Source organism: Sorex araneus, chromosome X (assembly GCF_027595985.1).
Source record: "Sorex araneus isolate mSorAra2 chromosome X, mSorAra2.pri, whole genome shotgun sequence".
NCBI lineage: Eukaryota > Metazoa > Chordata > Mammalia > Eulipotyphla > Soricidae > Sorex > Sorex araneus.
Window position 1 is genome coordinate 309,256,436 of NC_073313.1, and position 20,666 is coordinate 309,277,101.

Here is a 20,666-nt window from a genome sequence, read left to right on the forward strand (position 1 = left end):
ATGGACTGGAGTGTAGCACAGTGATTAGGGTGTTTGCCTTGCACACAGCCTTGCACACGGCCGACCCGGGTTCAATTCCTCTGTTGCTCGAGCAAATAGATGAACAACAGGACAACAATGCTGCTATTAGCACACAAGTCTCAACCTTTAACAACATGTTAGTGAACTCTTATACAAGGGCTTAATGGCCCCTGGGTGAAATACAACAATCTTCACACTCTTTCCTCTAAGAATACTTTTTTGTAGTATTTTCAGTGGTTTTTCATAACAAGCAATACAAAATATATTATTTTGGTTCACTTTGGAACAGGAATTGGGGTTCAGGATGGAAACATCCCAAATATGGTGTGTGTGTGTGGGGTGTAATAGTGGTGGGATTGGTGTTTTAATATTAAATGTAATCAAATTATTCTGAACTACTTAATGAAGTAAAAAAATTTAAAATGCTCAAAGGCAATAGAAATGAAAATCATGAGAACTGGTCTTCAGTAGGAAGCGTGCCACCTGGCTGAGGGTGGGAGGGATAACTCAGGGAAGAGAACACTAAGACAATGGTCGAGGGAAAACGTGCCTGCTATAAAGGTAAACTGGGGGACAGAAGGGAAACTGGGGACACTGGGGACACAGGTGGAGGTAAATGGACACTGATGAATGGATTTGTGTTGGAATATTGCATCCCTAAAACTTAATCATAAATAACTTTGTTAACATTATAATTCATAGCGATTCAATGAAAATAATTAATTCTGTTGTAGAAAGGAGATTCTTATTCAAAAGGCCAACCCTGATATCCGTAGTGTAAATAAGTTTACTACTCAGAGGTAAAGGCAGTGAATATTTTGGGTAGTAATATAATATACAATCTACCCTGGTTACTAAAGAAGCAACTTATAACAATGTCGCTTTTATTAAAATGTAATTAGTATCAACTGGTGATAGATAAATACTGAGACAATGAATTTTCTCCTCATCATTTTACAATAGCAAACAGTCCTTTGGACCAGAGAAAAAACATCTAATCTGGGAAATCCGGGAGGTCAGTGATTCTTTTGCTGGTGGAATTTTTAACTGAAATTTTTAACTGAAATAATAATGGGATACCTAATAATCATTTTCTTTCATGGGATAAGCTACTAGTAACTGTTGGCAACACACATAGTATTTGTGTTTAAGGTAAAAGCCTTAAAACTCAACAGAATGAGGGGCTGGAGCGATAGCACAGCAGGTAGGGTGTTTGCCTTGCATGTGGCCGACCTGTGTTTGAATCCCAGCATCCCATATGGTCCCCTGAGCACTTCCAGGAGTAATTCCTGAGTGCAGAGCCAGGAATAACCCCTGTGCATCGCCAGGTGTGACCCAAAAAGAAAAAAAAATACTCAACAGAATGAATTAGTCTAGGACAGAGGTTTACAATATGTTGGATCTTGTATCATTTAAGCAACTCAAGATCCTCTCTGTGAAGCCACAATGTTCTACTTCTGAGAGGCTGTATAGGGCATGGCAGATTTCTTATTAGTAATATTTAAAGGACCAACATGTCAATTACAAAAACTTTTAGAGAGACACATTTTGGTGTATTCGCATGGCATTTCTTCAGCATCACTGTATCACTGTCATCATCCCGTTAGGCTCGAGTGAGCACCAGTAACATCTCCATTCGTCCCTGTCGCATTCAGGGTCAGGGGAATGAGGCCCATTATTGTTGCTGGTTTTGGCATATCAAATATGCCATGTATAGCTTGCCAGGCTCTTCATCATAGTCTATTAAAATTAACAATTTAACATTTATTTTTAATGGAATTGAAAATTTTGTTTACTGGTTTGGTCAAGGGCTCAAAATTAAGGAAATTTGATCCTGTCTACAACCTCTAATAAAAGCTGATAAGGCTTGTTAGATTGATACTTTCTCTACTACAACATTGTTTATGATTTGGTTCCCCATGTGTCAGTTTCTCAATATCCTTGAAGACTTTGGAAACTTTCTCTCTGGGGTAGTTTTTCTTATAACTTTTACTGTCTTACCAATGTCCACATTTACTAGTGTCTGAGTACTTTTTATTTTTAGATGAGAACTGTCATGCTGCATTGAATGTCTGTATTCCCTGTGATTTTTTAAAAAACTATTTTTGAATCACCGTGCGATACAGTTACAAGCTTTCATGTTTGAGATTCAGTCACACAATGATCAAACACCCATCCCTCCACTAGTCCACATTATCCACCACCAATGTTCTCAGCATATCCCCCCCCTTTCCAACTCTCCCCCTACCTCCATGGCAGACAGTTTTCCCCACACTCTTTCTCTATTTTTAGGCATTATGGTCTGCAATATAGATACTGAGAGGTTATCAGGTTTGGTCCTTTATACCCTGTGAATTTAACCTGTGCTAAATAACTATTTAAAATTTTATTGTGGTTTAGATAATATGGTTACAGTGGTGTTAATGTTCATGGTTTTGATATATAGTTACTGTGCATCCTTTGGTGATCATCATCACCAAAGGACCCAGACTCTCTACGACTAACTTATGTCACTTATAGTCTGTCTCTCCCACTGCTTGGTAACCTCAGTTTTATAATACAAGGCCAAGGGTTTATAGTTTTGTAATACTATTTCCTTGTTTTGTTGCCCCATTTGCCGCAGATGAGTGTGATCATTCAGTAATTATCTTTCTCCCTCTGACTTATTTCATTTTACATGAGGCCCTTTAGTTCCATTAAAATGTCTCATCTATGCTGATAGTTGAGTAGTATTTCATTATGTGTGTTAAATACATGTACATTTTTCATAAAAAGAAAAATCACTCCAGATAGAAACAATGGATAATAGATTATCTATTCACCTGTCATTGGATATTCAGGTTACTTTCATGTCCTGGCTATTATACTTAGCAGTGAAATGATCTTAGGTATACATACTAAATTAGTATCTCTGTATTCTTTGGCAGCATTCGTATCTCCTCTGCTTTCAGCATCAAAATGCTCAAATGTTGTGGAATGAATTAACTTCCAAATTCTATATTGCTACTATAGCACTAAAATAATCTACATCCATTTCCAGGCAGGAAACTTAAGTGTTAAGAACTATCTTTTCTTAAGCACTTGCAATACAGAGTGCCATCTAACAATTTGTATTAGTCAAGGTTCTCTAGAGAAATAATTCAATAGGTGATAGAGTTAGTGATTTGTGGATCAATCCATATATTGCAAGCTCTATCTCTGTATTTATGTTAGCGTGAAAGTGAATTTATTCCTGAGCTTGTGAGTTCTTGAGATGTTTAGAAAAGGTTTTCAGACAAAACTCATAAGCTTAAGAAGTTTTTTGTATAGTTCAAGTGGATGAGTATGACTCTCCAATTTACAGTCCCCTTCTTTTGCCCACATATGATATCACGTGTCCTGTCCCTGAGTGATTGGTCCAGTGTAGCGTATCCTAAACTCTGTCTCTCACTCCCTGCTCACCTCCAGTGTACATTCACTTGGTCTTATTCCCACACATTTTTTTTGTTCACTGAACATTTTTATGATTGGGAATCAGTAGCTATCACCTGTGTCCCCTTGCTGGGTATTTCTCTTATATAATCTGTCACTAGCTGGAGCAGTAGCACAGAGGTTGGGCATTTGCCTGCCGACCCGAGTTCGATTCCTCCGCCCCTCTCGGAGAGCCCTGCAAGCTACTGAGAGTATCAAGCCCTCGTGGCAGAGCCTGGCAAGCTACCCATGTGTATTGGATATGCCAAAATCAGTAACAATAAGTCTCTCAATGAGAAATGTTACTGGTGCCCGCTCGAATCTGTCTCTGGGACTCTCTAAATCTGTACTTTAGATCCCTGGGTCCTTTACCAACCGTGGCCACATGCTTGTGAGTGAGATCCCTGCTGTCCTGCTGTCACCTCTGGGTGTAGGTGAGGGTGAAGAGAGAGTGTTGCCTAACCGGGGGCTTCCTTTTATCTGCTCCTATCTCCTATTCCACCCATCCTATTATCTATTTTGACCGCATATTTTTTCTGTGGGCAAGGTTTAAAGAGGCCAACTAAATGAACTAGCTCATCTGATGCTCCATCCTTCCACTCCAGGCTTTCATTTATATATTGAGACTTTTGTGAGAAATTGGCTCACCATAGAGGATAGACATGTCCCAGGATTTCCCATATGTAGGCTGAATAGACAGAGAGCCGTAGTTCTTATTCCAGTTTAAGTTTCAAGTTCTGAGAAATAGGAAGGAAGATCATAGGCCAAGAGAAGAGACTATTCTGTTTGGTATCCTAGTTCACACAGAGTCAAAGAAAGGATCTCTTCTACCTCTGTATTTTTTAATTTTAAGTGCTCGTGCTCAGTGGATTGGATGATGCCCAAGCACATTGAGAAGGGCAATGTGTTACACTGTCTGTTCCTGCAAATATTAATATTACCCAGAAATACTGCATCAGATATGCCCCCAAATAATATTGCATATGGTTTCTCCATAATTCAGTCAAGGTGACACCTGGAAATCATATTTCTGTTGATCAATTCATTACTCTTCCTCTTCTCTCTCTCACTTCCTGATGATAGCTAAGTTTGCTTTTATACATGGCACTTCTTCTGCTGAGTGACCCCACCTAGACGGCCTTTGTTAATCCTCAGATCTCTGTGGTCTTTCCAGCATAGGAGTGCAAATGTCTTAGAATTTATTTTTCTTTGTTTTTTTTTTGGGGGGGGGGTTGGGAGGGAAGGGCACACCCAGCTGTGCTCAGGTATACTCCTGGATCTATATTTAGAACTTACTCCTGGTGTATCTCTGGGACTCATCTGGGCTGCTGGGAAACAAACCTGGATCAGCCACACATGCAAGGCAAGAGCCCTACCCCTGTATTCTCTCTCTGGAGCTCCCTTAGAATTCTTCCTTATTGTGTCCATTGGTTGCCTAGACTAGACTGTGTCCATCGGTTGCCTCTTATCTTTAGGGATTTCCAGGCAAATAGCCTTTGTGCCTCCCAAATTTTAGGGACACATTCATCTTCCCTAACCTGAGGTAGCATAAACATTTCTACCTAACTTCCCCTAAATTACCTAAGGCAAAGAGACATCTTTATCCACACTCAACCATGCTGACCATCAGAACATTGCCCAAGAACTGTGAGAGATAGATAAATGTTTACAAACCACTCAGTTTATGGCTGCCGAAGCTCAGACAGATGATTTGGTACCAATAGAATGGCACAGTAAACATGTTCATGGCCATCTTCCTGGAAACTCATATGTTATGGTATAGGGCTAAGAGGAGTTTTTATTTGTGTCGTCAAGGCCAGGATTCTTCAATAAAGACTCGTCCTCTTATGAGTCCAGTGAGTCCTACTTAGTCACACAAGTCAATAAAAGCAGTGAGTTTTTTTGACTAGGGGAGAGCGACAGCAACAAAGTGGCAGTTGAGTCAGAAAGAGCCCAAGTATAAGTAGTCAAGCCATAGTTGCTAGTTTTTAAGACAAAGAGGATCTAGCCACAGGATCAAGATAAACTCTAGAAACTTAGTGGCCCTGGTTGGCAATTAAAGAAGAAACAGGACTGGCTGGAGCAATAGTACAGCAGGTAGGGCGTTTGCCTTGCACGTGGCCGACCCAGGTTCAATTTCCAGCATCCTGTATGGTCCCCTGAGCACCACCAGGAGTTATTCCTGAGTACACAAGCTAGAGTAGCCTCTGAGCATCACTGGGTGTGATCCAAAATGAAAAAAAAAAGAAGAAACAGAGATCTCTGTTCTACAAGCCCAGGAACTGGAAGCTCCATCCCATCTTTCTGAGTGATGTGGGAGTTTTGGTCTCCCAGAGGCTTAGTAATAGCTTGCCTGGTGCTACCTTCCTTGGAGAGTCCAGCAAGTTTGTCTGGATATACGAATGACAGAGCTATGTGATTGTCTATTTGTATTTTTTGTTTCTGTTAAATGGTGGCAATCCATGATCACTACAATCAAAAAACTGTTATTAATGGTCTGGGTGCCTTTGAAAATAAAGGAGGTGTCACGCTCCACAGCATCCTCCCCTTTGGGATCTCAGGACTACTGGAAAAGACCCATTTCTTATCATGTTGTAAATATCCCTCTCAAGTACAAGGCCAGCCTCCTGTTGCTCCTCCTGATATGATGGAAAGCAGCAGTGTTACCAGGAGAAACCATTGGGAAATTCAGAGGCAGAATGAGGAAAGCAGTAGGTAGTAGATGAATACTTTATATCTTTCCATTATAACAGTGAAAAGGAACTTGCATGCTCACGTTTCATGCGACCACACTTTGTATAATGAGTGAAAGTGAAGGCTCACACAGATATTTTGAAAGTATGTGGCTAAATTTGTGGATATTCAACCCAACCTGCTCAGCCTCACATGAAGTCTCTGCAGAGGACATTTCTCTTCTGTTTCCATTCTCCCATTTCATTGTAGTGAGACATTAGAAAAGGAGGCAGCACGCGAGATCCACTTCATTATACTTATTTGGTGGCTCTCTGATGTGGAAAGAAATGATCCGATCTGAATTGCTGCCGTGTTGATGTTCTCAAAGGTGGAGGTGACATCAGGGAGTACATGGCTGGTACATTAAAACAAGGGAGAAAATAAGCGTCTCAAATCAGAACTTTGAGTGCTACTAAGTCTGTTCACCAATTGTTCTTGTCCCACTGGAGCAAGCTCGATAAGGGTTGGAGGATAGATAAAAGTTATTGCCCAAAGCATGTCATTTCCTCATGATCAGACACCTTCTGAGCTGCTCCTAATCAATCTAATTGACTATGATGTTTTTTGTCACCAGCTAACTTCACATTTTCCTGAATTACCTGCAAGAAGTTTTTGGTCTTTACGTAGCATGTCTCTTGTGGTCTCCTGGGAAAGCCTGCTCCTAGTAACTCATACGAAGTCAGGTTCCTTTCCTCTACTTACTTTCAGGATTGCAGATAGCAGAGGTTTGGGAAGGGGATCAAGCACACATATGCTCAGAGTTTTAACATTGCTATGCTTCATTTGTCAAAGCCGGTCATATAAGCAGAGCTTCCTTCCAACCTCTGGGTCTAGAGGAAGTGGAACCCCACTTCCTCTAGAAAGCATTGAGAGGGACAGATATTTGGTTACTAGCACGAATATTACTACCACAACATAGGAACTGTAAACTCCACATGGCACAAAGTTGAAAGAACTGGTTTGGTTTTTATGACAAATTATTTTACTTTTTCTGTTTTGGGTTTTAGGCCAGACTTGACAGTGCTCAGTGAACTATAGGTGGTATCTAGGATGAAACTGGGGTTGACTGGGTACAAAAGAAGGATCTTAAACTCTGCACTATCGCTCCAACCCTCATTTATCTTACTTTTTACAGATATTTTATGGAAAATTTTATGTGTCACTCTGAAGACAATATCATAAATATGATTTTCATGAGAATATGGCCAAGAGATGAAATGATTTTGGGGAAGTGGCTGCACATAGATATGCCCTGCTTACTCCTGGCACTGCACCTAGGAATCACATAACATGAGGTGCTTTGGATTAGACTTAGGTCAGCAAGTGCCTTACTCTCTGCACTACTTCTCTAGCCCCTGCTGTGTATTTTTGTCCCATTAGGATAAATTATTGATGTGCAAGTAAATATTTTTATAATTTGAAGCTTATAGAGACATATTAAGTACTTATTATAAATAAGAATGCAAGTAGTTCACCATGTGCATGTCCTGAGCTCATGCCCTGAATATCTGACTCAGTATATCCCACCAAGGCCTTCATGGTTATTTCTGGAAAATATCTCTAAACACAGTGAATCTGAAAATCTGTTTTGTATCAACTGTAATACATCAAGATAAATATTAATTCATCAAAACTTTAACATATTATTAAGACTAGTATTAATTTACAGTGTTGGGGATTGAACTGATATTGTCACACAAGCAAGACAGGTACTCTACCACTGAACTGCACTGCCATGTCCCCATTATCATTTTTTATTTCTCATAATAACTAATGGTATGGGACATAGTACATTCATCTTGAACTTGGTTCTATTTTTTGTAAAAAAAAATAATACACTGTGTTACCTCTTAATGTGTTTTAAAGGCAAAACTTCGCTAAATTATGTCACACATGCTTGGTAGAGTCTGATAAGGCATCTCGACCTCAGTGGTAGCTGGCCTAAAATTTCCGCTCATATTTGCATATTTGCTCTGGTCATGAAGTCATGGTATTGTTATTAAATGCCTAACTTACATTATTATGTTCCTAAGGAAACCTGTATTTTACAGGATACTTTCAAGTTTTCCTTTGATACTGAGTTTTTGCTCTCCTTGGACATCACTACTTTAAAAAAATTTTTTTTTATTTTATTGAATCACCGTGAGATAGTTACAAGCTTTCATGTTTGGGTTACAATCTCACAATGATCAAACACGCATCCTGCCACCAGTGCACATTCCCCACCACCAATATCCCAGGTACAACCCCCCTTTCCCACCCTCACCCTGCCTCTATGGCAGACAATATTCTCCATACTCTCTCTCTACTCTTGGGCATTATAGCTTGCAACACAGACACTGAGAGGTCATCATGTTTGGTCCATTATCTACTTTCGGCATGCATCTCCCATCCCAACTGGTTCCTCCAGCCATCATTTTCTTAGTGATCCCTTCTCTATTCCATCTGCCTTCTCCCCTCCACTCATGAAGCAGGCTTCCAGCTATGGGGCAGTTCCCCTTGCCCTTGTCTCTACTGTCCTTGGGTGTCAGCCTCATATGATGTCATTTTATACTCCACAAATGAGTGCAGTCCCTCTATGTCTGTTCCTCTCTTTCTGAGTCATTTCACTTAGCATGTTACTCTCCATGTTTATCCATTTATAAGCAAATTTCATGACTTCATCTCTCCCAACAGCTGCATAGTATTCTATTGTGTAGATGTACCAAAGTTTCTTTAACCAGTCATCTGTTTTAGGGCACTTGGGTTGTTTCCAGATTTTGACTATTGTGAACAGCGCTGCAATGAATATGTAGGTACAGATGTCATTTCTACTGTGCTTTTTTGCATCCTCAGGATATATTCCCAGAAGTGGTATTGCGGGGTCATATGGAAGCTCAATTTCTAGTTTTTGAAGGACTGTCCATATTGTTTTCCAGAAAAGCTGGACCAGTCGGCATTCCCACCAACAGTGAAGGAGCGTCCCTTTTTCCCCTCATCCACACCAGCACCGGTTGCTTTTTGTTCTTTTGAATGTGTGCCAGTCTCTGTGGTGTGAGATGATATCTCATTGTTGTTTTGATTTGCATCACCCTGATGACTAGTGATGTGGAGCATTTTTTCATGTGCCTTTTGGCCATTTGTATTTTTTTTTTTTTGAGGAAACTCTGTTCATTTCTTCTCCCCAATTTTTGATACAGTTGATTTTTCTTTCTTATACATTTCTACAAGTGTCTTGCATATCCTGGCTATTAATCCCTTATCAGATGGGTATTGGGTAAATATTCTTTCCCATTCTATGGGCTCTTTCTGTGTTTTGGTCACTGTTTCTTTTGAAGTGCAGAAGCTTCTTAGTTTGATGTACGGACTTCACTACTTAAGAAGAGTCATTTCCAAACTTGAAGTAGGAATTGGGTAGAAATTGATAAGAACCATTTTTTTTCTGGCCACTGTGATTTATGTGATTCCCTTGGAAGCTGCTAGCATATCTGCTCATGTGCCTTACATTCCACCATCCCACCTCCTTTTAAAGGCAGTATGAATAGCAAGACTTTCAGAAGAATTGTGTGAAAAGACAAGCACTCCTTTCCTTCAAAAAACTACAGGCTCCACTACATATGCCTATTAAATACTAATTACTGTCAGATGACTATTTTTCCTTATTCTTAATCTTTCCCAACTGGAGTATGAGCTCCATGAATACTGATTTTCGTCAATTTATCCACTGCTGAATCCGATGGGCCTTAAAAAAAGCCTTTAAGAGAAATGATACCCAATAGACATTTGTAGGATAAGTTAGGATTAACTCTTTACATAGATCCCGATGAAATGAGATACTGGCCACACAGTTTAGTGGTTTAGAATCTAGGGAAAACTCGTCTTAGATTTGAACTTTTTCCCTTGTTTCTCTAAATATTTTCATAGATTCTGTATTTTGCAGTTTGTCTTTAGAAAAAAGAGATAATTGTAGCAACTCTCATTTTGGGAGGGTTATGAGATAATAACTATAAAACATCCATGTAGTATCTGACCCAGAGCAAATGCTCTGTAATTTTCAGGCATTATTAATATGACTTGTCAGATCAGAGAAGGGGGGGACCAAAATTTTCTCTTTTAGTCATTTCACTTTTAGTGCTCTGATTTGGCTTTTTAGTAAAGGACTGAGCTATGTGACCATAGCACTGTAGCACTGTTGTAGCACTGTTGTCCTGTTGTTCATCAATCATCAATTTGCTCAAGTGGGCCCCAGTAATGTCTCCATTGTGAGACTTGTTACTATTTTTGGCATATCAAATACACCATGGGGAACTTGCCAGGCTCTGCGTGCGGGCAGGATACTTTCAGTAGGTAACTTGCCGGGCTCTCCGAGAGGGATGGAGGAATAGAACCTGGTCGGCAGTGTGCAAGGCAAACACTCTAGCCGCTATGCTATTGCTCCAGTCCATGTGACCATAATAGATATATTTCAAAGTACATAAACATCTAATAAATATTTATTTACAGAAGTACACAAGGATATATAAGAAAAACAAATTGAAACCATCTATATTTTAAGATATTTGGAGGGAAGGGCGCTCCAAATCAGTATGCAGGAAATCCGAGGAGCCCACCAACAATTCTAGGCCAACCAATGGTGCTGGTGGTTCAGGGCAAGTGTCCAAGGATGTCATGCTTTTCAGGTCCTGTGGTGTCAGGAATTACCTGGGTCACCTCTGATGTTGGGGTCTCCAGAGTCACACTCAAAGATGTTTAGCAACTTCTTGGGCTACTATTGATTCTCAGGGGACTGTGAAGTGCTGAGATGAAACACAGTCATAAACCCCAATTGGTATACTATCCCTCAGATCCTCATTTGAAGACAGTTTCAAGAATTTTAAGAAAGATCTGTCTTTCCTAGTGGAGGGTGGTGAGAGGTGAGGTAGGGGAGAATCAGATTTAGGAAATTTGGTGCTTTAAATACTTATCATGTCTCAGAACTTTTGAGTATCTGAAAATATCTATTTTTATTTGAATGCCATTGAGATTTTAGTCTAATATTTTATCTTTTACCTGTTTTTTGATCATATTACTATCAAATGCATCTGTAACAGATAATATCTAGATGCAAAGCAGGGAAATATGTCAGTGTCATCTGTCAGAAAGCTCTAGGAAGATGCTTGGCTCTTTTATGCACAACTCATAATCTATGGAAAAGGAGAGCTATTTGCATTTGGAGACTTCAAAGATGTGAAACACTGGACTTTTTTTTTTTTTTTTTGGTTTTTGGGTCATACCCGGCGATGCACAGGGGTTACTCCTGGCTCTTCACTCAGGAATTACCCCTGGCGGTGCTCAGGGGACCATATGGGATGCTGGGATTAGAACCCGGGTCGGCCACGTGCAAGGCAAACGCCCTACCTGCTGGGCTATCGCTCCAGCCCCTGGACTATTTTTGTGTTCAAAGTAAATCAAGACAAATTATCCAGACATTTTAGCTAAGGATGTGACTTGTTACATTATTATTATTATTATTATTATTATTATTGTGTTTCAATGTCTCTCCACAGTAAATGTGAATGACAGGTTTGGTGATAATGTAACAGGATTTTGTCAAGATTAAATTAGATGATAGACAAATATAGAAACCAATTGAAAATAAAAATAAACAACTAAGAAAAAACACCATGCAATTGTTATCTTCTTTTTCTTAAAATTTTATTTTTTTCTTCTCACCAATCCATTTTCCCTCATTTTTCTCTGTAGTTACTATGATCACTAGGAAAGAAGAAGTTGGTGAATGTTGTACTAGAAACTAGTCATTTATTACTGGACTGATTTTCAACTTCTAAGTGCAAAATGAACAGGAGGAAAATAAAGCTAGAAATTATATATTCAAGTTGCTTTTTAGTTGAAGAAACTGATTTTCAGACTACATAGAAGTTGTGTACAAACTGATATATAAAACAGATTTTGAGAAACAACTGATGATTTTTATTTTATTTTATTTTTGTTCTTTGGGCCACACCTGATGGTTCTCAGGGATTATCCCAGGCTCAGCACTTAAGGATCACTCCTGGCAGTGCTTGAAGGACCAGATGTGGTGCTGGAGAGTGAACTGGGGTCGTCTGTGTGCAAGGCAAGTCCCTAAACCCCCATACTGTTTTTCCAGCCCTAGTGATTTACTTTTTAATAGGAATGCAAGGATGGAAGTTAACGTATAGTCCTCTACTCAGTATTTCCCCAGAATCACTAAATTCCATTAAAACAAAAAAGTCAAATGAGTTGAAGTGGTAGTGTGTGTGTGTGTGTATATATATATATATAAAATATATATATGTATGTATATATATATATATATGTTAAGAACTTGGGTAGATAAATACTATTCCTGGGGGCAGAGTAACCTGAAGACATAGAATCACTTGGTCTCTCCAACGTAACAGCCTCTGCCAGAATCAACTCTGTGTTGAAAGCAGTTGTGATGCCAGAATAATATTTAGTGTGCCAAGTTAAGACTTCATTCTGATCGACTGCCTTTGCTGCCTCATTGTGTCTGAGTTGAGTTTGTCCATTTGCGTTTGTAGTCCTCTGTGTTGATTGATCAGACCCCATCATCTCTCAGATGGGCTTCACATGCAATCGAACCCTCCACCTTCCAGACCCTTCTACCCGCCTCTCTACCACCCCTGGGCACCCTTTCACCTGGGCTGTCAGAATAATGAAGGCTTGATTTCAATACTTTTCCTCATTTCTCTCTTCACTGCTCTGCGGGTTAATGCAGATTCCAAACTTCAACAAGCAGCTGTTAAACATGTCATTAACACTGCTTGGGCTGCAAATGAGACTCTGCTACTGGGATTACTCCATGAGCTATAGTTTTGTGATGAGCTTTGTCAATCACAGCTGACCTGCTGTGTACCGAATGGAACTCAGATTATCTTCTTTCTTCCTCTGACTCTTGTCATTTTTTTCACAAAGAATTACTATTCTACTCCCCGAAAGATTGATTACTTGCACAAATAAGAGAGTCTGAGACATTAATACAAAATTCACAGGCTTTTCTTTATCTCAAACCTGCAACTCCCTCTACATTTCCTCCTGGTAATTATATTAGAATTGTGTACACTAGGAATTGCCATCTGATTATTATGAAACTGGTTTTGTCATGACAAAAATGAGCTTAAGTCTTGTTTTTTTGGAAAATGATCAGTACAGTGAACTGGATGAGAGAGAAGGAGATTAAATCCAACTTGCTTTCATCCATGAATGCTTTCATCTCTTTTTCAAACATAGGAAATGATTACCACTGCTATAAGCTGCAGTTCATATGAGTGAAAAAGGATAAGGAAATATTGAAAATTCTGTAACCAACAGTAGGACATAATATATCCCTGGCACCCACTGAGCGACATGTACTTTATTTTTCCATACTGCCAATGTCAAGAGTTTCATAGTTTACAGTCCATCCTACCTTGAGGTGTGATATTCCAGACTGAGGAACAAGCAAATGGACTTTTGTTTTCAGTTAAAACATTTTTTTTATTTTACAAAAATCAGAAGGTGATATTTACAAAATTAAAAAGACTATTAGCCACAGGGAAAGATTAGTTCATATTTAAAGTTTGTCAAGAAGAGAAAATGGAAAAACTTTTATTTTGTTTTACAATATTTTGTCAAGTAGACAGGAGGCTCTTCACTAGATGTGATCACTAAAACTAATTTCTCTTTGTGCATGTGAAATCTGGTAATTGTAGCTACCTGTGTAAGATCATTCTTAAATCAGTTAATAAATGAATGAATGAATGCATGTCCTTGGACTGAGTTCCCAAGTTAGTTTCAGATTAAAGAAATAACCCTGGTGTGTAAATCATCCCTCAAGAACAATATTAACTCTGCCCATTCCTTTCATGTTATACACTGCATATACAAATGCACTCTAGCAATGCATAACATGCCAGTTGGATTTCCCAAATTGTTCTCTAAAATGAGTCTTATTTTTTAGTAAGAGTTGAAACTCAATCTATGCTGTATCAGTATATCTTGTATAGAGACAGGTCCTTGTATATTTTTAATTCTATAGCAAAAACACACAACTTTCATAGCACACAATAAAAAAGATCTCTTTTATGTCTGTTTTGGAGGTTGACTGCACAACTGTGCTGGTGTTGATAGGCTTGAATAACATCTAGGAATTGATAGTTAAGTTATAAGAGCTTGGATGGTATTCTTTTGAACAGGCAGTGTAATTTGAATCTGTTGCACACAGTTCTCATTCTCCAGTGGCCTCGTCCTGCTGCGTCAGCTTTGAGAGTGGAGATATAGGAGTGAGAGAATGTAAACAACAGGTTCTAAGGTCATGACTTAGAACCCACACTAATACTCTATTTTAGTGGTGTGGTCAAATATTAGGAAAATATGCTTTGATTTATAAGAAAACAGATCCAGACTCAATAACAAAGGGTTTTATTAGATGGGGTGTGTGTGAATAACTGGCTCTTTTGAGAAAATGTACATTTACTACAAACAAAATTAAAGAGGAAGAAATAGTGAAAAGTAATTATTACTTTTTGGGAGGAATCCACCAGAATTGAACTGAATTGAATGCACTTGTCATGAGGTTGACTTTTTTAGAGCCCCTAATTACATATATATATATATATATATATATAATGCAATTGTGGTGGTGCCTAGATGAAGTCAAAGATATAAGAAATGTGCACATTCTTGACCTTTAGAATTGCCACATGTAGGAAATGACAAGCTTTTCCTACAACTTGCTGGCATACTTTCTGCTCTATAAATATTAATAAAAACACAATAGAATCAATGACAAAAATGATAACAGAGAAACAGAACAGAAGGTGAGTTATTATGGAGATAGGATTGACAAAAAGATGCAGGGTAGGAACTCCTGCTCAAAAGTGTAGAGATTTTACCATTCAAATTCTATCAGAGAGAGCAGAAAAGAGGAGAAGAAAAATGACCTTCATGGGACCAATAAGGTGACACCCACACAAAGCTCATGACCCAAGGTTATTTGTGTATTTCATATTTGACTCATTTATATTTTGTGAGCCTCGAATAGTGCTTCTCAGTATTCAATTTTTTTCTCCATTGATTTTAATTAAGCTCACCATAGGCTAGCAGGCCCAATGAACAGGGAGAGTTATTTTCTATCAAAAAACTATCTAGCTTCTGAGTCAAGAATCCTGGGTTTTATCCACATTTCTTTCAAAATTGCTTCCGTCTTGTGGCATGATTCTTAGAATGTGAAATAAAGACACATTCATCAGTTACTCTATAAATATTTTCCCCTCCTGTAACTGTGAAAATTACCATATTATTCCTGGTAATTTGTGTCATATGGAATGTGTCATATGGAATCTCATACAGGGGTAGCATTGCCATAGCACTGCTGTCCCGTTATACATAGATTTTGCTCAAGCGAGCACCAGTAATGTCTTCAGTGTGACACTTGTTGTTACTGTTTTTGGCATATCGAATACACAACAGGGAGCTTGCCAGACTCTGCTGTGTGGGCAGGATACTCTTGGTAGCTTGCGGGCTCTTCAAGAGGGATGGAGGAATCGAACCTGGGTCGGCTGCGTGCAAGGCAAACGCCCTACCTGCTGTGCTATCGGTCCAGTCCAAGATCATTGGTAAGTGCTGTATATATGCTTGCTCCCGTGCAGCAAGTGGTTCTCTGTGCCATTTGTAGTGGGACATACTTGCTCACCTCCATCAAGATGTCTAAATTACTTGGCTTCCCTCTTGCTTTCCATCATTTTCCTTTAAAACACAAGCTTTTCATTTTTCTGTTTTTGTTCCAAGCAAAGAACAGAGAGACTGATTTAGTATTTTAGAGTGAATCTAATCAATCGATTATGTTACTTGTTTAGAAATTACTGCTCTGTCTTTATGATGAGGGATACCACAAGTTACAATGTAAGATTCTTCCACTTACTCATTACAAAGGTTGTTTCAAAAAGTGGGTTAGAATTATCATTAGAATAATATCAGGTGACGGGGTAGAGTTCCTAAAAGTATAGAGTCACTTTTTACATAATCTGTTTAAAAATTACAAATCGGGCAGATTTAAACCACAGTCAACAGTAGGAAGTCATATATGTGGGTCTCATCAAAATAAGAATAAGAGAATGGAGAATAAGCATAATGCTAGCAAATGCCCACAAAATTAGAGTCCTAGAATAAAGTAATCCTGTTGAGGCTTTTTTTTTCAACATTGGGGATCAAGCCGAGGACATTCCGCATGTGAGACATGAACAGCACTGTTAAGCCACTCCTCAGCCCTACTCAGCCATATCATTCCGATAAAGAGAAAACAAGAAAACAGAAAAGAAGAAACCGTTTTGCCAAAATGCTCTTTCTGATTACTGAAGTAACATTTTCATGACAAAGCTATATTTTATTAACTGTATATGGGCATATGGAAGGTTTTCCCAATCATTAGTGACTTCAAAAGATACCCATGGCACCTTCCCATAGGAGCTCCTTATAGACTCTTTCATAAAAAAGAGGTTGGATTTCTTAGGACAAGCATTAGAAAAAAAGAGCAAGAGTGAACAGAAGATAGACAAAGAATCGTCTGCATTTTATTTATTAGCAGCTAATAAATAAAATTAAAATTAGTAAGTTCACTTACGCTTTTAAAATTTTTGTTTGCTTGTTTTTGGTTTGTGGGTCACACTTGGAGATGCACAAGGGTTACTCCTGGCTCATGCACTCAGGAATTACTCCTGGCAGTGCTGAGAGGACTATATAGGATGTTGGGAGTTGAACCTGGGTCAACTGCTGTGCTATTGTTCCAGCCCCTTGATTTTTTTTTTATCTAATCACTATGAGATAGACCCTCACAAAAGTATTCATGATTAGGTTTCAGTCATACAGTGTTCCCATACCCATTCCTCAACAGCCTTAGAGAAAAGAGGGGGAGAGAGAGAGAGACAGACAGACAGACAGACAGACAGAGGGAGACAGAGAGACAGAGAGAGACAGGGAGAAAGAGAGAGATTCAGAGAGATTCAGACATTCAGAGAGATTCACTCACTCTTAAGATGAACATATTATACTGGGGCCTAAATGCTGGTTCTGGGAAATATTGCAAGCCACATGAGTAGGTCTCTGACATATACATATAAAATAGAGAGTAACAGGCTTTGCTTGCCTTGCTTATGGCCAAATTGGGTTTTATCCCTGACACAATAGTCTCCTGAACACCATCAAGAGTGATCCTTGACCACAGAGCTCTGAGACCAGTGGGTGTAACCCAAAATTCAAAAACTAAAAATAGAGGCTAAAGAGATAGCACAGGAGATAAGGTGCTTCTCTTGCACTTGGCAGATCTGCGTTTAGCTCCCATCATGACACATGGTACCCAGAATCATCCAAGGAGTGAAACCAGAGCACAAAACAAGGAGCAAGCCCTGAGCACTGCCTCGTATGGCCCAAAAGCCAAAAATAAAATGAATAGAGGACATGAGTTTTTAAAAAATAACTCATCTTTAGTGTTATCACTGAAATAAAAGTTAATGTTAGGAATATATGCATACAGCCATTTTTCAAAATGCTAGAATATATGATCTTTATCTGATTAGAATAGTCAATTTTCTGAAATCCTTCATTATATAATAGTTTTTAGTAAAATGTGCAGATTTTTATTTATAAATGCATATATATTTTAGAAAATTAAATAAAACAAAAAAAACAAAAAAAAATGATCTATAACCTCTGTCCTGACAAGACTGCTATTTCATAGATCCTTCTTAATGTTTATCTGAAAATACACAGATATAAACATAGATGTCACCAACTATCATTTCATAATCCCTGTGTTTATATTGTACTCAAATCAATCTGCTGATAGCAGATTTGAAATATGAGGGGACCAACATCTGCAGTTAACAATTTTTATTCATTGTCTATGGGAAAATTGTTAAACATTGAAGAGCTTGATTAAATTGGCATTTAACATTTTGTCTGTATTATATTTTCAGGTGTACCAAAATATGCATTTTCATCAGAGCTAAGAGTTACATTTCTAATATAAATTTGTTGTTCAGAAAGAAAATAACAGTATTTCAAAAGTGATTTATATGATTTAGATAATGTTCAATCATGCTCAAAATAAAAACAACCAGAAGCATTAAAATATTTTAAAATCTTCCATATTGTTTCCTCTGAAAAGATATAAGACAAACACTTGTTTGCTTAAATTATAAAAGGATATTTCCTCTGCTCCACTTGAGTAACCAATAAAGACATAACTCAAATAGGCAAAATGCGAAGGGAGTATAAATGGTTCTTTTCTTAAACTACTAGTTGACTATAAACACAATTCATTTCCTATTAAATGCAAAATTGGCATTTTGTTTCTGTCAGGCACTATTATATATCACCTCAATTTGTTTCTGTTAAATGAGATAGTATAGAAGGATGGGGTTTTGAGCAGATAGGGTTCATAGTTTGAGCTGTAAAGAGAGTGTACTGCAGGTAAGGAATATGCCTTTTACATAACCAACTGGTTTTAAATGCCACCATCCCATATAGTTCTCTGAACACCACCAGGAGTGATCATGGAGTTCAGAGCTAGGAGGCCCTGAGCAAGCCTACCTAAAAAAAAAAGTAGCAGAAATTGGTCCATAGCTACTTAAATGCTTTTATTTACATGAATTGAGTTAACTATGAAGATTTTTCTCTTTAAGAAGGAGGAAATTTTATGACCAATATGTCTAATTAATAAGAGTATTTATAACATACTTAAATTTTAGATAGATCCTATCTAAGGGATCTCTCAGACAGTAGATACAAGAATCTATTATCAACAATAGTAAAATCTTTTTATTATCAACAATAGTAAGTTTTTTTTTCTTTTGCTTTTTGGGTCACACCTGGTGATGCTTGGGGTTACTCCAGGCTTTGCACTCAGGAATTACTCCTGGCAGTGCTCAGGGGACCAAATGGGATGCTGGAAATCGAACATCGAACCTGGGTCGGTCACATGCAAGGCAAATGCCCTACCCGCTCTGCTATCACTCCAGCCCAACAATAGTAAGAGCTTAATCCTCAGATTTTTCTCCTTTCTTTTTACCTTTATTAATCTATCTGTTTAACTAAGGCTGCATTAGCTAACCATAGTATTTACATCCTCCATCCTTGGACAACCGAGTTGATTGTATACTATTATTTTGCATATATCTGCACTACTATTTTAGCCAAAGTCCCAATATTATAGAAATATACCATAAAAGGGGTTGTGTGTATGTGTGTATGTGTGTGTGTGTTTCATGTTCATAGTCAATCCATTTGCTTCAGAAATACTATGCCTGAACCCTACCCTCAGAAGTTATGTTGTTAATTGTTATCTGGTGCTCTGGTCTGTATACTGGAATTTTTTTTTCTTTTTGCATCACATCTGGCGATGCAAAGGGGTTACTCCTGGCTCTGCACTCAGGAATTACTCCTGGCGGTGCTCAGGGGACCATATGGGATGCTGGGATTTGAACCCGGGTCGGCCGAGTGCAAGGCAAACGCCCTACCCGCTATGCTATCGCTCCAGCCCCTATACTGGAATTTTTGACAGTACCCTAGCTAACTTTAAGAGACCAATTTCTGACTCAAAGTATTAAACTTTTCAGATAAGTGTATGCAAATTAGTTTTCACTTAAATTGAGTGTACCAAGCTCCTGTTTAAAATTCTTTAGTGGCTCACCAATGCTGCAGAAGTATTTTTCAAAGCTACCTGATAATATTACCTGTGGTATTTGTTTAGTATCCACATTCTTGGGATCCTCTCCCTGTCTTTTGAACCAGAATCTCTCAGAAGGAAGGAAGCTGGAGCCCCAACCCAACTCTTCCTAAGGAAGCATTGTAAGCGCTAGGTTTCTAGAAAAGACAGGAAAATTTTTTTTTCCAAAGACATTTAGAGAGTTTAGTGTTAAGATCTTGTCAAAGTGATGAAGGACTTTTTGATAAAGGACAAGAGACACCTTTGGAATTCATATATGGTTCTTAAGAAATAATTCAGGATAAGAAAGTTTTGGATTATGATGTGGGGTTTTCTCTTCGTTTTGCAATCTAATGTGGATATCTCTGTTTATCTCTAAAAATCTGTTTTCCAGTGACTTTGTTCTCATGCTGATGGATAGAGATTTCTCTTCTTTTACTTTCTTTAAATGGTCTAGAGAACTTCATTTGAAATGACAGTATGATAAACATAGATCAGTTTTATAAACATTTTTTTGTGTGTGTGCTATGGCAGTTCAACTGATTTTCTCAGTCCGTATGCAGCATGGAAGACTAAGGGCATCTACATTTGATGAAGAATATGAGACAAAGCAAAAATCATGAAATTAAAAAAAAAGGTTCATGTGGCAACAGTAGATGAGAAGTGTTTAGTTTTATTTATATTATTTTTGAATTTTTCTATTCTGGTATTAATGGACTTTGCCCTGCTTTCATTAAAATTACCTCCCTCATTTATCTGA

General features: G+C 38.3%; 1 non-coding gene and 1 pseudogene across 1 annotated transcript; both read right to left on the reverse strand.

The window, feature by feature from the left end:
• LOC129399909 (uncharacterized) overlaps positions 1–20,666 on the reverse strand; it is a 66,059-nt pseudogene that overhangs the window by 11,885 nt on the left and 33,508 nt on the right.
• LOC129400716 (small nucleolar RNA SNORA27) lies at positions 18,349–18,474 on the reverse strand. Its single transcript, XR_008627898.1, has one exon. It is a non-coding gene; the product is annotated as a small nucleolar RNA SNORA27 (small nucleolar RNA).